Source organism: Elephas maximus, chromosome 15 (assembly GCF_024166365.1).
Source record: "Elephas maximus indicus isolate mEleMax1 chromosome 15, mEleMax1 primary haplotype, whole genome shotgun sequence".
In the NCBI taxonomy this organism is placed as follows: domain Eukaryota; kingdom Metazoa; phylum Chordata; class Mammalia; order Proboscidea; family Elephantidae; genus Elephas; species Elephas maximus.
Genome location: NC_064833.1, coordinates 39,869,500 through 39,886,022, shown reverse-complemented (window position 1 = coordinate 39,886,022; position 16,523 = coordinate 39,869,500). Strand labels below are relative to the sequence as shown.

General features: G+C 43.3%; 1 protein-coding gene across 1 annotated transcript in view; it reads right to left on the bottom strand.

The window, feature by feature from the left end:
• The window catches only part of NCALD (neurocalcin delta), a 449,176-nt gene extending 432,901 nt beyond the window's left edge, over positions 1–16,275 (bottom strand). Inside the window, exon 1 of the mRNA XM_049853824.1 lies at positions 16,259–16,275. The gene's annotated coding sequence lies outside the window, so the exon portion shown is untranslated. The remainder of the gene's footprint in view (positions 1–16,258) is intronic.
• Between the last annotated feature and the right edge of the window lie 248 nt (positions 16,276–16,523).

Below are 16,523 nucleotides of genomic sequence, written 5' to 3'. Positions count from 1 at the left end.
TCAGGACCTAGCCAAACTGACAGATATTTTGCGGGGACACAATTCAATCCATGACAGAGGGTGAAACCAATCATATGGCATGAATTGCTTTAACCTTTTGGAAAGCAAATTGGTGAAATGCATCGAGATTTTTTAAATGTTTGAACCTTCAACCTATTAAATTCACTGTAAGTATACCCTAAGATATAATCTTATATAAAGATTATTGTACAAAACTGATAATAGCAAAAAATTATTTAAAATTTTGACCAAATGATGAATAATGGGATGGCTAAGGAAACTGAGGTATATCCATTTGATGAAATAGTATATACTTAATAAAGCCATATGTGACATATGGTTAAGTGAAAAAATAGTACAAAATTATATATAAATGGAACTATGTATCTAAGAAAAAAACCTCTATATTAAAATAATAAAAAGAAATAGTCCAAATATTAACCCTGGTTGCCTTTGAATATCTGGATGCCAGGTGATTTTTTTTTTTTTTTTTCCTTCTTCTTCTTCTTTCTAATTTCTATTGGCCAGAATTTATTTCATGATAATGACTTACTTTTTATAACAGTGAAGGTATGTGGAGGGGACCATATTCTTTAAATGTCTAGATTAGAAAAACACAAAGCACAGTCTTCCTGTTGCTTTCCCAAGAAACTTCAGATGCCAGAGCTGACTTCTGATTCTCGCTGTCTTGTCCTTTGGCCTTGCATGAAAATGGTGGCCATGTCCTTCATTTGAGGCAGTGAAGTGTTGGGAACACAACATCACAGACTTTTCACATCCCAGTTTTCCCCTTTCCGTAAGTCACAGAACAAAATCCCCTCAAAGAGCTCTTACTTTAAATATCCTATTAGGAAATCCAGGTCACATGTCTAAGGAGATATGTAGGCATACCTCTCCCCCCACCTCCTCCATTTTCTTTCCCTCTCTTTTAAGGTCCCAGGATGGCACAGACAGTTGAGCACTCAACTATTAGCCAAAATGTTGACAATTTGAACACACCCTGAAGCGCCTCGGAAGACAGGCCTGGCCATCTCTTTCTGAAAGGTCACAGCCTTGAAAACCCTATGGAGCAGTTCTAGTCTGCGTGAAGTCGCCATGGGATAGACTCAACTCCACAGCAACCAACAACAATAAGGGCAGCAAAACAACTCTAGCAATAATCCAGCAATCTGCCTTCAAGAAATAGAAAAACAATTCAGCAGGGTGCTTAAGAGAACCCAAGGACAACAAAGTTAAACAATTTTAAATAACAAAAAATTAAAGTCCACCTCTTCTCTCAGACTTGCCATATAATCCGAATTAGTAATCATGGATTTCTACGTGCTATATTTTGGGCTCTATCCACAAGACTGAATGTAGTCAAAATATTTCCCCTTCAACTGCACAAGTGCACACAACAGTCAGATAAAGATTCATCGACATAGATTATATAGTCGTATGTTGTTGTCATTGTTGTTAAGTGCTGTTGGGCCAATTCCAACTCATAGCGACCCTATGTACAACACAGCAAAACACTGCCTGGTCCCACACCATCCTAACAATCATTCCTGTGTTTGAGCCCATTGTTGCAGTGTCAATCCATTGTGTCAATCCACCTCATTGACGGTCTTCCTCTTTTTTGCTGACCCTCTACTTTACCAACCATAATGGCCTTCTCCAGGGACTGGTCCCTCCTGATAACATGGCCAAAGTATGTAAGATGATATCTCACCATCCTTCCTTCTAAGGAACATTCTGGCTGTACTTCTTCCAAGACAGATTTGCTCATTCTTCTGGCAGTCCATGGTACATTCAATACTCTTCGCCAAAACCATAATTCAAATGCATCAGTTCTTCTTCAGTCTTCCTTATTCACTGTCTAGCTTTGGCACGCACATGAGGCAATTAAAAATAACATGGCTTGGGTCCGGTGCACATTGTATACATGTCTATATAGACATAGATATGTAGGAGCTCTGGGTGGTGTAAAGAGTTAGAGAGCTTGGCTGCTAACAGAAAGGTTGGCATCCAGAGTCCACCCAGAGGCACCTCAGAAGAAAGACTTGGTGATCTACTTCCTAAAAATCAGCCATTGAAAACCCTACAAAGCACAGGTCTACTCTGACAGATATGGGATCACCATGAATCAGAATCAACTCCACAGCAACTGATATCAACATACATACACAATCTTTACCAAAATATTTATAAAAAATAATGAAAGAAAATACTCCAGATATTAATGCTGGCTACCTGAGACTTTGAATTATGGATAATAACACTATAGTTATGTTCCTAAAAGTGCAAGGGTAAGTTAGATACTTTCAATTTTCAATTCAACTATAAATACACCAAGGGGTATGTATTCACCATTAAAAGAAGTTCTCAGAAATGTTTGTGAGAGCAAAAACATTTTAGTAAAATAATAATAATAATCCCCAAAGAGGAATCAGCTAGTGATCCTGAAGAGGCAGGTAACAGCAGGAATGTCCCAGAGAAAAAGTTTGGCAAGTTGGAAGAAAGTTTCTTTCCAAGGAGGAGCCAGTCAGCAGTGGACATGAAAAGGCTGCCAGCAGCAAGAGCAGTAACTCCAAGAAAAAGAAAAAATTCCAGATATCATCCAAGGAAGATCAGAATGGACAATGGACCTTCCCTCGGGGGGTATTGCCAAGGTGACTTCCCAACCCATCCCCTCCACAAAAAACAAAAATTCACAAAAGTTAAGAGATAAATAAAGAAATAATGATCCCCTAATTTTTCTCTTCAGTAAATTCAAGAATTTGCAATATCTTATATGAAATTTGGAAACCCTGGTGGTGTAGTGGTTCAGTGCTATGGCTGCTAACCAAAAGGTGAGCAGTTCGAATCCACCAGGCGCTCCTTGGAAATTCTATGTGGGGCAGTTTCACTCTGTCCTACAGGGTCGCTATGAGTCATAATCAACTCAATGGTAACAGGTACACGAAATTACTTTCTTAAAGGTGGTGCACCTGTACCTTCGACTGGTACAACAACGGACACATAGACCAGTGGAACAGAATTGAGAATCCAGATATAAATCCATCCACATATGAGCAGCTGCTATTTGACAAAGGCCCAGTGTCAGTTAATTGGGGAAAAGATAGTCTTTTTAACAAATGGTGCTGGCACAACTGGATATCCATTTGCAAAAAAATGAAACAGGACCCATACCTCACACCATGCACAAAAACTAACTCCAAGTGGATCAAAGACCTAAACATAAAGACTAAAACGATAAAGATCATCAAAGAAAAAATAGGGACAACCCTAGGAGCCCTAATACAAGGCATAAACAGAATACAAAACATTACCAAAAATGACCAAGAGAAACCAGATAACTGGGAGCTCCTAAAAATCAAACACCTATGCTCATCTAAAGACTTCACCAAAAGAGTAAAAAGACCACCTACAGACTGGGAAAGAATTTTCAGCTATGACATCTCCGACCAGCGCCTGATCTCTAAAATCTATGTGATTCTGTCAAAACTCAACCACAAAAAGACAAACAACCCAATCAAGAAGTGGGCAAAGGATATGAACACACACTTCACTAAAGAAGATATTCAGGCAGCCAACAGATACATGAGAAAATGCTCTCGATCATTAGCCATTAAAAAATAAGTCCTCATACTAAGACTAAGACTGAAACCAGGTTGATCCAGCTGCAAAAAGAGTGGACATACTCTTTCACTATAGAACTACAGATCTCTTCCAAATTCCTTTTTCTTTTATCAAAAATATCCCTTGCCTAATGCTGCTAACCAAAAGGTCAGCAGTTCGAATCCACAGGCCGCTCCTTGGAAACCCTATGGGGCACTTCTACTCTGTCCTATAGGGTCACTATGAGTTGGAATAGATTTGACGGCAATAGGTTTCGTTTTTTGGTTTTGAAGCTTGGTTTGGACACCCTGTAACAAAACAACTGTTATTGACTAACCAAATGAATGGACTATCAATACCCATTTAGCAATTCTGAATAAAGAAGGTACTGAATTATTCTACCAATTTTCAAAAACTTAGCCAGTCCTCCAAGTAGAACTAGAGGAAGGGCACATGGCCTTCAGATAATGAGAACAGGAAAAAATCAACCAATTAAATGGTCTGGTGGAGGAAAAGAAAGGTATAACAGGCCTAAAAATAGTTTCCATCTCATTGCTGCTTTAATAATAGAACATTAGCATGTATTCTCCTGGAAATGTCACCCAGGCAACCAGAAATACAAAGACAAAGATGTTCAGAAAAACATATGCATATAAATCTATTTTTGCCATCTTTCAAAAGTAAATGATCATTAATGCAAGGAAGACAATAATTAGGAGACTATGCAGAAAAAAAGGGTTAAGTACCAAAGGAAGCTTTATAAATAGGTACCCTGTGTAAAGTAGACTAATAAGGTATAAGAACGGGCAGAACTCTAGCTGTGAGAAGTCACGGCCCATTGCCTCAAATTCCTAAACTAGACATAGGGAAGAAATCTATTAGAAGTGTTAAATATATTTTTCTCCATTTGTTTAACTACCTAGTTTTACGTCACAGTCCAAAAGTAGACTACTAGAAATGGGGGAATCCTGGCAATTTTTTTTTTAAATATTTCAAAAACTACCTGAAGTTCCACTTAACTAGGGAAACTATGTCCCTGTTTGCCTGGAACAGTCCCCATTTGCACTTGTTGTTTTGGCATGATTACTAAAAAGCACCCCCCTTTGACTCTCAAAAATGTCCTGGTATGAACAATAAATTATATGGTCACCTTATATTTTGCCAAGAAATATTTCTTGACCACTTATGATGTGGGAACTTGTGTTAGTATGAACAGTATATAATATAGGATCCCTGACTTTCAGAACACTACAACCTAGTTGAGAAAACAGAAATAACACCGAAACAATAGTGAACCTGTGAAAGACCGGTCATCACTGGTGTGGTCTGTGATGTAAGTGTCTTAGTTCAGGTCAAAGACAAAGTAGACAATGTATCCTCTTGAATGGGACAGCCCATATAATTAATAATTAATGCTTCTTGAGCACTTAACTATATATACCAGGCACTGTGCTAAGCATGATACCCATGTGATCTCCCTTAATCCTCAAAACAGTCCTACGAGCAAGGGAGTATGATTATGTTCATATTACAGATGAGATGATTTACCCAAAGTCATACTAACAAAAAAAAAAAAAAAACCATTGCCATTGAGTCATTTCTGACTCATAGCAACCCTATATGACAGAGTAGAGCTGCTCCATATGGTTTCCAAGGCTGTACACAAGGCTGTGAATCTTTATAGAAGCAGACTGCCACATCTTTCTCTTGAGGAGCAGCAGGTGGGTTTGAACCACCAACCTTTAGGTTAGCAGCTAAGCCCTTAACCACTGCACCACCAGGGCTCCTTTAACGTCACACTAAAAAAAAAAAACCCACCGCCAATGAGTGGATTCCGACTCATAGCAATCCCATAGGGTTTCCAAGGCTGTACATATCTATGGAAGCAGACTGCCACATCTTTCTCCTGAGGAGCCGCTGGTGGTTTCAAGCCACCAACTTTTTGGTTCGCAGTTGGTCGCTTTAACCACTGCACCACCAGGGCTCCTTTAGAGGATTCAAATGTCTGACTCTCAAGCGCATGTTCTTCGCCACTGTGGATGTGGATACACTGCCTCCCGATTACCTAACCTCACCAGGAGTTGGCCCAGCAGAATCACTTGTTATTGTAGCCATTAGCCTCTCTTTCCGCCCTGCAGTAGCACAGGGTATGGTTAAACCCCGACAAATGGTTATTGAATCATTAGGGCCCAGACAAGAAGCAGAGGGTTCTTTTTGATGCTACTGAGGAGTCCTATAAAGGAGGCTGTTAAGGAGAGAGTAATAAAGAATAGTGCAGGACACGAGGCTAGCAACAGCAAGAAGCTATGACCACCCCTAGGTCTGAAGGCGCAAGGAGATGCAGTGGTTACAAGGACCCAGAAAGGGTAACTTTATGGAGAAGACTACCTGGCAGGAGCTGTGGCCTTTGGTACACATATACAGCCAACCTGCGACATACAATTCAGAAGGAGGGAACCAAAGAAATAAATACCCTACCCCACCTTCCTCCCACTCTCCCATCCCCTGCTGGACCTGCTGTTGGCCAAATTATACCAGAAATCAGAAGACAAAGATGGCATTGATGCCAGCAGGGGAGACCAATCTCTCAGGAACAGAGCCAGGTGGAGAAGGGATGAGAGAGAATGTGGAGGGGCAAATGGAAGATTCCCAGTCCACTCACTGTCCTTTCCCCTACAGAGGCCTATGGTTCAAATGAAGCAGAGCAGAGCAGCCTGGTTACTCTTTGAAGGTCAAGAAAGTGTCAGATGAACAAGCGGACACATCTTTACGAGGCCAGGGCCTGCTTCATGGGTATGCCACCTGCTCAGAAGGGCCCCACACTTGGTTTAATGCTCTGTTGTCACTGCCTTAAAGATCTTACTGATTTTTTAATAATGAACCCCATAGTTTGATTTTGCAATGGGCCCTGCTAACTATGTAGCCAGTCCTATTCAAGGCAAACCATTTTCTTCAGCTGGTGGAACTAAATTCTCTAAGTATCACAAAGCAAACGGATCCAATTAATATTAACCCCAGTAGCAATGAGACAGCAGAATGCAATACATGATAAAACCAAAAAAAAAAAAAAAATTGCTGTCGAGTCAATTCCAACTCAAAGCAACACTATAGGACAGAGTAGAACTGTGGAACTACCCCCATAGGGTTTCCAAGGTGGATCTGAACTGCTGACCTTTTCGTTAGCAGCTGTAGCACGTACCCACTACCCCACCAGGGTTTAAACAGGAGGGGCATTTTTTCTTTTTTTCTTTCCTTTCTCTCTTTTGAAGTCCAAATGTAAAGTGGCTGAAAAACCAAAATTAGTTGCCCCCTGAAGTGAAACGAACCTTAATTACAGCTGCCTCTCCAAGGCGAAGAGTGAATGGATTTTGGCACTTACCCAGTTAATATGATCAATGCAGACAACCAGAGTAATTTATGCCCAGGAGTGGACCTTCCTGATTTACCCCATTTGATGGGCTACTGTCATCTAATTAGCCAGGTAATTGCCAAAGCTACCCTTTTCTTTGCCTTCTGCACCCTGTGCTTGGAATTCAGCACTGAAAATACAGGTAGACCCTGACTTAGGATGGGGTTCCATTCTGACCACTCCATCTTAAGTCAGTTCTGACCTAAGTCATACATCTCTTTTTTTTTTAATCTTCATTATTATTGCCTTTATTATCACTATCTTTATAAATCTGATCTTTATTTTGTCTTTGGAGGTTGGCATGAGAATGGTAATAGTACATTGTGCACTACAACATTGTATGTAGTACTTATTAAGAATAAGATGTACCAAAAAAAAAAAAAAAGTGATGATTTTAAGTGTGGTTAACACCAATGCATAGTAAATTGGCAACTACCTGTATGTGGATAGGAGGCTTGATAGTGGGCCAGTGACATTTACTAACAATATTTCTAACCAAGTGCTTTCTGAATCCTAGAAACTTGAGCCTATACTGCTTCTGCTTCCCTTTCCTAAAAGACTTCAACATCCTTAACCTTCCTCTGAGTAATTACATTTAAAAAGCATTTGGGAAAGCCCCATTTAGAAGCCAGACAGAGCCAGGGCTGCTTTTTCTTCCATTCATTTCCTCTGAGGCCACTCTGCAAAGCACAGCCTAGAAAGCTTCCAGCCAGGCAGAGAGCAAACTGGCTTCTGACAGCCTCTTTCGCTCACTCTTTCATTTGAGACATAAGGAGGAGGTAGGTTTTAAGTGTTTTTTTCTTTAAAGTTTGAATAAAAGTTCAACAGATCAAATTAAAGCATTCATAAAACCTCTACTTTGTCAAACCCAAAGAACCTAGAATCTATGAGGTAAATCAGATCTAGGAGCATCATAAACAGAATCAGAGGATCAAGGGTTGTTGAATAGTGGCCCCAAACGAAATACGTCCGTGTCCTAATCCCTGGAATCTGTGAATGTGATGTTATTTGGAATAAAAGTCTTTGCAGATATAATTAAGTTAAGGATCTTAAAATGAGATCATCTTGAATTATCTGGGTGGGCCCTAAATCCAATCTCTTCCCCTGAGAAGAGGAGGAAGCAGAGATGCAGCCACAAGCCTAGGAAGGCTGACAGCCACCAAAAGCTGGAAGAGGCAAAGTACAGGTTCTCCCTTGGAGCCTCCAGATAGAGTGTGCCTTGATTTCAGATTTCTAGTCTCCAGAGCTGTCAGAGAATAAACTTCTATTGTTTTAAGCCACCCAGTTTGTGGTAGTTTGTCCCACCATTCACAGGAAACTAATACAAGCCCCCAACCACATCTCTAACCTATGGCCTCAGCTGTAGTACCTCCAGGAATGGAAAACGTGAGGCCTCCCAAAGCTGCCCATTCCATTTTCAAAGGGGCCTAGTTCTACCCTCCATCATAGATGTTACCCCCAATGCAGTGCTTCAGGTATTTGGAGACGACAATACTCAGGTTCCCACAGAACTTCTCCAGGCCAGAGAGTCCTTCAGTCATGCCTCAGGGAGGTGGTTTCCACCCCCTACTACACACTAGACATGGGGGCAGTGGTGGTTCAGTGCTAGAATTCTCACCTCCCATGCAGGAGACCTGGGTTTGAGTTCTAGCCGAGGCGCCTCATGCACACCCACCCCTCATCGGTCTACAGAGGCTTGCATGTTGCTGTGAAGCTAAACAGGTTTCAGGAGAGCCTTCCAGACTAAGACAAACTAGGAAGAAAGGTGTGGCAACCTCTTACAAATATCAGCCAATCAAAACCCTACACAGCACAACAGTCTGATCGACAACCAATCATGGGAATGACAGAGGACCAGGCAGCATTTTGTTCTCTTGTGCATGTTATTAGATGCCATGAGTCAATTCTGACTCATAGTGACCCCATGTGACAGAGTAGAACTGCTCCATAGGGTTTTCTTGACTGTAGCTGAGTGCTTTAACCACTGTACCACCAGGGCTCCTAATCTTTATGGAAGCAGATTGTCAGGTCTTTCTATCACAGAACCACTGGCTGGGTTTGAACCACCAAACTTCTGGTTAACAGCTAAGCACTTAACTGTTTGTGCCACCAGGGCTCCTTATATAGTTTACGGGGAGACAATAACCAAAAACCAAACCCACTGGGTTTCTGAAGAGTACCTGGTGAATTCAAACTGCCCACTTTTTGGTTAGCAGCTGTCATTCTTAACCACTACGCCACCAGGGTTTCCAGGCAAGACAGTATGTCCTTGAAACATATATGAAAAAAATGTAAGTTTTTTGTTTTGTTTTGTTGTTTTTTAATTGAAACTCAAAACAGATTGACAGTGTAACCTGGCTGTTTAAACAACAATCAAGTATACAGGAGTCCCTGGGTGGTGCAAACAGTTAAGTGCTCGACTACCAGCCAAAAGGTTGACGGTTTGAATCCACATAGAAGTGCCTCATAAGAATAGGCCTGATTATCTGCTTCTGAAAGATCAACTCAATGACAACTGGTTGGTTTTTTTGTTTGTTTGTGTGTTTTTCTTTTTTTTTTGGTACCACGTATACACAAAAGGGAGCCCTAGTGGTGCAGTGGTTAAGAGTTCAGCTGCTAACCAAAAGGTCAGCAGTTCAAATCCACCAGCTGCTTCTTGGAAACCCTATGAGACTGTTATACTATGTCCTATAGAGTCACTATGGGTCAGAATCAATTTCATAGTAACGGGTTTGGTTCTGGATACATAAAAGATTTTTTTTTAATCTAAATACAATAAATCAGCTACAAAACAGGCCTACGAATATATGTTGTCATTTAAAAAAGGAAAATCTGTCCACGCTACATCTTGACAGTCAAGCCAAGTTTCTACAAACCAGATTATTCCCAAAGAATCAAAATACACAGGTCTGTGAAAACCTAACGGTCCAGATCCAAGTGTATATACAGAAGAAATGTCCTGATTATCAGGCTTCCTGGGTTCAAATCCCAACTCCACAGCTCACTAGCTTCTGGCTGTGGGGAAGTGACTTAGCCTCTTACTGCTTCAGTTCCCCTACCTGTAAAATGAGTGTGGTTAACTATGACTATCCCTTGTGTAGGATACTGTTTGCTCCTCCAGATCCGGCTCCCCCTTCTTCTCTCCGCTCTGGGTCCTGGAAGGCTGATTTCTACAGACTACGATGTAGTCCCTACATCAACGATCTTTCTCACCCGCTGGCTTCTGGTTAGTTTGTTCAATGGGAAGCACCAACAGAAGATCAGAGACAGATAAAAGAGTGGCTGGAGATGTATTCACCTGGATCCTTCCCTGCTAGCCATAGCTGCCATGAGTCAGGGACTTACTCAACAGCAGCCAACAACAACAACCATGCTAGACACTGTCCTCTGCATTCACTCCAGTTTGTGAACTAGCCTCTTAACTCGTCACAGCTGGGATAGCAAAAGGGCGCTATCATCTCCTTTGTTCTGTCAGTAGTTGTATTCCTCTACTCAAGACCACACTTCTTGTAGACAACCCTCTCCATACTGCAACTCTCTCCAGAGCAATTCCAGAAACTGCTTCCTCCTGTCACCTCTTCAGGGTTAAAAAAAAAAAAAGTTGTTTTTTTTCATTAAACTTTCTGCAGTTACCCCCTTTTGAATGTGCCATCTACCTCCTATTGTGACCCTGGCTGATACATTCTTCACAGGGTTTATCAGAATTGAATGAATTAATACTTAGATCCCTGGTGGTACAGTGGCTAAGCACTGGGCTGCTAATCTAAAGGTCAGGGTTCAAACCCACCGGCCTTTTCACAGGAGAAAGATGTGGCAGTCTGCTTCCGTAAATATCTACAGCCTTGGAAACCTGATGGGGCAGTTCTACTCTATCCTGTAGGGTCACTATGAGTCGGAATCAACACAATGGCAACAGGTTTGGTTTACTTAGAACCATAGAAAGTGCCATATAGGCACATGTGGTATCACCATTGTTATTATTAGCAACAACAATCAACTTTTTGAGGATTCCTTGGCCATGAGGGGAAACCCTGGTGACGTAGTGGTTAAGTGCTACAGCTGCTAACCAAAAGGTCGGCAGTTCGAATCTGCCAGGAGCTCCTTGGAAACTCTACAGGGCAGTTCTACTCTGTCCTATAGGGTCACTATGAGTCGGAATCGACTCAAGGGCAGTGGGTTTTGGGTTTGGCCATGAGGTAGCTCAGTGCCATATTTACTTTTCCTCCCCAAGTTCCATACCATTTAGTGTGGTGATGAATACAATGTCCTCAGTTGTAAAGATGTGGAAAAAACTATTAGGTGCTATTTCATCTGGACAACTAAAACAACCCCTAACTTCTCCCCTGCCTTTCTCCTCTCCTCTCCTCTCCCTCTATCCTTCCCTCTAATGCCATTCTTCTGATCGTGCCACTGATACATGTAACCAACATTCAATGGCTCCTCACTGTCCCCAGAATGAAATTTGAATTTTCCCACTATCCTTCGCAATTCAATCCCAAACTACTTTCAAGAATGTATTCAAGAAATACTTATTGCTTGCCTATGGCATAAAGCACTGTACTGGAGATACATTCGTGAACAAAATGGAAGTCACAGCCCCTGTGAAGTGGGCTTAGCTCCTGCACTTCCCCTTGTGTACCCACATTCTAGCCAGTTTGCTCCCTAATTAAGTCAGGTACTTCCACATTGGAACATAAACTCCTTGAAGATGGGGAACTAGATTTTACTCATCGTGCATCTCTGTAGAATCTAATACAGTGTTGAACATCTAGAAACTACTCTGAAACATTGGTTGAGTGTCTAAAAATCCTGCCACGCAGGAGTGAGTAGGAAAAGGGGGTTTACTGCTTAATGGGTACTAACTTTCTGTTTGGGGTGATGAAAAAGTTTTGGAAATAGTGGTGATGGGTGCACAATGTTGTGAATGTAATTAATGTCACTGAATTGTTCACATAGAAATGTTTAAATTGACAAATTTTGTTATATATATTTTACCACAATAAAACATATTTAAAAGAAAATCCAGCCAAAGAAGACCACCTTCTTTTTTCTCTTGCCCTTAAGTCAGTCAGTATTTAAATTTTATTTGAAGTCATTCAGCCTTATTTTCAGAAATAGAAAGAATAAAACTTCATACTAAACTTATTTTAAATGTTCTATCCACAAATAATTCTATTAAGTGTATAAATTGTGGGCTTCAAATCAGAACTCTATTGTTTACTAGCCATGTGACCTTGGGCAAGTTATCAAGTGCTCCTAAGCCTGTTTCCCTTATCTCTGAAGTGGGAATGCTAACAGTACTACAGTGGACATCTGTTGTTTTGCAGTCCAAAATCCATTGGCTTGTCTCCTGGTGACAGTATAACAATTTTCTTCTGGAGAGCCACCCCTGCCCCCACTTCTCAGCCTATGGCTCAGAAATGAAATCCATGACCAGATCTAAAGCCTAGTAATGTGTGGCAACCTGCTCACCATAGAAATGGGCACAGGACCGAATCAGAGACAATGAGTCACAGCAAGTCATTGGGAGGAACACTGGAATAAAGACCCCTACATTCTGGCTGGAGTTAAAGCCCAGGCAATATAAGGCTGGAATCTTACCACCATCCTGTAGTGATATGGGATCTAAAAATGGTGCCAACTCCAAGAAAGCAAACCAAGAAAAATAGAGAGAAATCAGGTCCTGGTAATGATGCTTGAGCCCAGAAGTGTCTTCCTCTGGACTCAGTAGTTATCAGGCCCAAAATAATGTTCCTTTTTTTGCTTAAAATAATTTGAGGAGTGAGGTTCCTGGCACTTGCAACAGAAATGAGTTCTAATTAAAGCAAGCACCTCCTGAAAACATTACTACAAAGATTAAATGAGATCGAGATCCCCCATGAAAAGCACCGGCACAGAGTACACACATGGTAAGTGGTAGGTACTAATGTTATTGTGGTGATTGTTTATTGTTGTGGTTAAAAGTTCCTGACTTCCTCTAGGGACCATTTTTAAACTCCTGTGTTCTGTCCCTGATTTCTGCCTTCATTGTCCTCTAATGGCACATCCTAGTGTAGAGACGGAGAGGGCAAAGCCTGTCTGCCACTACTTCTTAAACCCACACCCTGACAGACATCACTAATTGACCACCTCACTCTTTTCTGCTGAACCTGGACCTAGCCTGGGATTTCTGTTCAACCAGATTTCCAGGCAGCCACTATCAATCAATCAGAAATGACATGCAAAATGAAACCAATTTGTTTTGGCTCTAGAGCAGCAGTCAGGCAACTTTTTCTACAAAGGGCTAGATAGTAAATATTTTAAGCTTCTCAGGCCACATATGGCCCCTATCACACATTCTTCTTTCTTGTTTTGTTGTATTGTGTGTCTGTTTTTTTCTTTTTACAAACCTTTAAAAATGCAAAAAAAGCATTCTTTGCACTCTCTTTGCTGTACAAAATCCCTGTTCTAGAGCACTGTCTTATCTCCTTCAGGGTTCCTGGGAGCCCAGTGATGGAGCACTTGGAAAGGCTGGCTGAGGCAGAAAAGCATCCACAGAACACACTAAATAGCCTGAAAAGCAACAGAAGAGCTTTGATGACAGGAGTTTTCCTGTTCTCATCATACCAACCCAAGAGTAAGCTCAAGTCCACACGCCAAGGGAAGCTACACGCCAAAGAGTAGCTACAAAGCCCTTCACCTCTGCCTTCAGAATCAAATTCACTGCAGGACCCTTTCAAGGAGCTGGGCCCGATCTGAGATGCCTGCCTTTTTTATGAAGTAAGAAAAGAGAAGAATTCAGATCATCACATTTCTCCATTGTTAGTTTGTTCCTCACAATTAAAAGAAGACACCGAAACGTTTCCAAGATAGTAAGCCACATTTCTTCTAATTCTTGGTTCCTTAGTATTTCCCAACTTTCTTTATCGTAGAGTATCACATATAAAGATTGGTTCAGTCCTCATTCTAACTATCCTCCCTGTCTAATATTCTCCATGATTGTTTCTGGCTTTAGTGAACAGGACTGAACTTTTCTTGACTGATGTTCACTTATTCATTCAACAAATATTTACTGGCAGTCAGAATCCATCTGTCAAGGCTTGCAGGTAGGGAATACTGATGGGTAGATGAGGACAAAGAGTGATAAGAGGAATGTGTGTGGGGTAATGGGGTTGCATGAAGAAGGGGCAACTCAATCAGTTGCAAGGATGCTAAGAAGTCTGCCTGGGGGGCAGGGGGTATCACTGAGTAGGGAAGAATGTGTAGGAGTTGACCAGAAAATGCAGGTTGGGGAGATGGCAGGTGCTGAGACTCAGCAGCTTGAACAGAGGCTACACAAGGGGAAGGTTGGGAGATGAGGCCAGCAGAGACAAGGGTAAGGTTGTGAAGGTCCATGAACTCCAAACTGTATCCTGAAAGCCAAAGAAAGCCTCTGAAGGAAATTAAGCAGAATGACTGACTTAGATTTGTGTTCTCAAAAAGGGTGTTCTAGCTGCAGTTTGGAAAATGGTCTTAAGTGAAAGGGGCCTGACCGGGGTAACTGAGCCCTGTTTGAAGACAACTGAGGCAAGAAGTGATAAGGATATGAACTAAATCAATGACAGCAGAAACTGAGAGAAGGGAGCATATTTCAACAACGATAACAATAGCTCACACTTATGGAGGGTTTACTAATGACAAGGTGCAGTTCTAAGTGCTTCCTACATATTAATTCATTCAATCTTCACAACAACCCTGAGATGAAGCACTACCTATTAACTCCATTCCACAGACCAAGAAACCAGAGAGGTTAATAGCCCAGCGTCTCAGAACTACCAGCGTCCAAACCAGAACTCAAGCCTGACCAACAATACCAACCACCACACTGGCTGACTCTCCTAAGATGTTTATAGAGTGAGCGTCTTCAGGACCCTGCACGGACTGGTTGAAATGGGGGAGACTCTGGAGCAATTTCCAGGGATCTGATGTGGCTATCTAAACAATTGGGCTTCAGCTTCTTCAGTCTCTCTTAAGCTCCTCCCCCAGTCTGTACTTGATCTGGCCACCACCCTGACACTCCCACCATCACAGCACGGCCTCTCCTTTGCAGCCCTTGCAGCACTGCGGTCGGCCATAAAACACAGTCATCTCCCAGTTGGAGTGAAAAGCCTTACTGGCATCACCAGTTAGGTCTGAGAAACCAGAGAGCCCCGCTCTTGGCAATAGTGTGGCGTAGTGCTGTTACTTTCAAGTAAGTCAGAACTGAGAAAACTTTGAACAAGCTTGTGTGGTTTCATTCTCAGAAAGCCAGACCTCTGCAGCCCTATTTCTGCCTTTCACACCAGCTGCCCTACGGAGCAGAACATGTACCATCATTTAGAGCCAGAGTTTAAGGACAGAAGGCACACAGTCGGCAGACAGACCCCCAGGAAGAAAATTACCCTCTCGGGGACATCTTCAGGGAGCCAAATGGCTTTCCTTCTCCCGGCATGAAAGTTAAAGCAAACCTCTGCAGCAAGAAACTTGTGTATTTCCTGCGGACAAGGAGACCTCCTGCCCCTCCCGGGCTGATACAACCCACTTTGCACATCCTGCTTCTCTGGAAGCTAAAAATAAATCGGTATGCACTGAAAAACCCTCAAACACATCTCCCTAGCACACCCTTCCCGAGTTCCCCAGTGCAAGAGGCGCAAATCTTTCAGGTCCGGAATCCAAAATACAGACCACTTCTTCCTCCGCATTCAACCGGCTGTTTTCGGTCGCTCCCAAAACCCCCTCCCCCGGAGGCCACCCTCTCATCCGCCTCCTGCGCCCTCTCAGGGCCGACACCGCAGACCCGAGAACCAGCGGGTGCCCTCGACCCCAGCCCCTCGCTTCCAGGGAAGGATGTTCCCCATGTCCCCGGGCCACCAGGCTCAGGAAAGCCCGCTTCCGACCCAACGCGCCCGCTTCCTGCCTGCCCCGCGCGCCTCTGCGCTGCCCTCTGCAAAGTTGCTCTCCTTTCCTGCCACCCATCCTCGGGGTCTCTGGGTTTTTTGTTTTTTCTCCCCTCTGGCATCGGAGGAAGGACAGGAGAATTGACAGTGTGAATTGCACCCGGGCAGGGGCGGCGGGGACCTGGTCGCCCAGCCCGCGCACGCTTCGCGCCCACCCCTGCGCCCGCCGCGCCCGAGCGCGCTGGTCCCCCCAGCAGCCGCTCCCGGCGCGGGATCCTCGGGCACACCCGCCCCAGCTGCCACTCTGACTCCACTCTGGCTCCGGAGAAGCTGAGGGAAAGGCGCTGCGACTCACCGCCTCGGCCGCTCCCGGCGTCTCTGTCGCCGCGGACGAGACAGCGGCGGCAGCGCCTTCCCTCCGCCCGCCTCCCCCTGGACAGCAGCCACGCCAGCCGCGCCCCCTTCCTCAACCTTGTTTGCTGTCTCCCTCCTCGCGGTCGCCTACCCCCTTCCACACTGCGGCCCCGCAGCCTCTCTCTGGTGGGCTACACAGCCGGGGTGCGGGAGGGTCAGGCTGAGGCGCCGGGTTGCAGGTGCAGGAGATGCTCCTACCTTGCCCT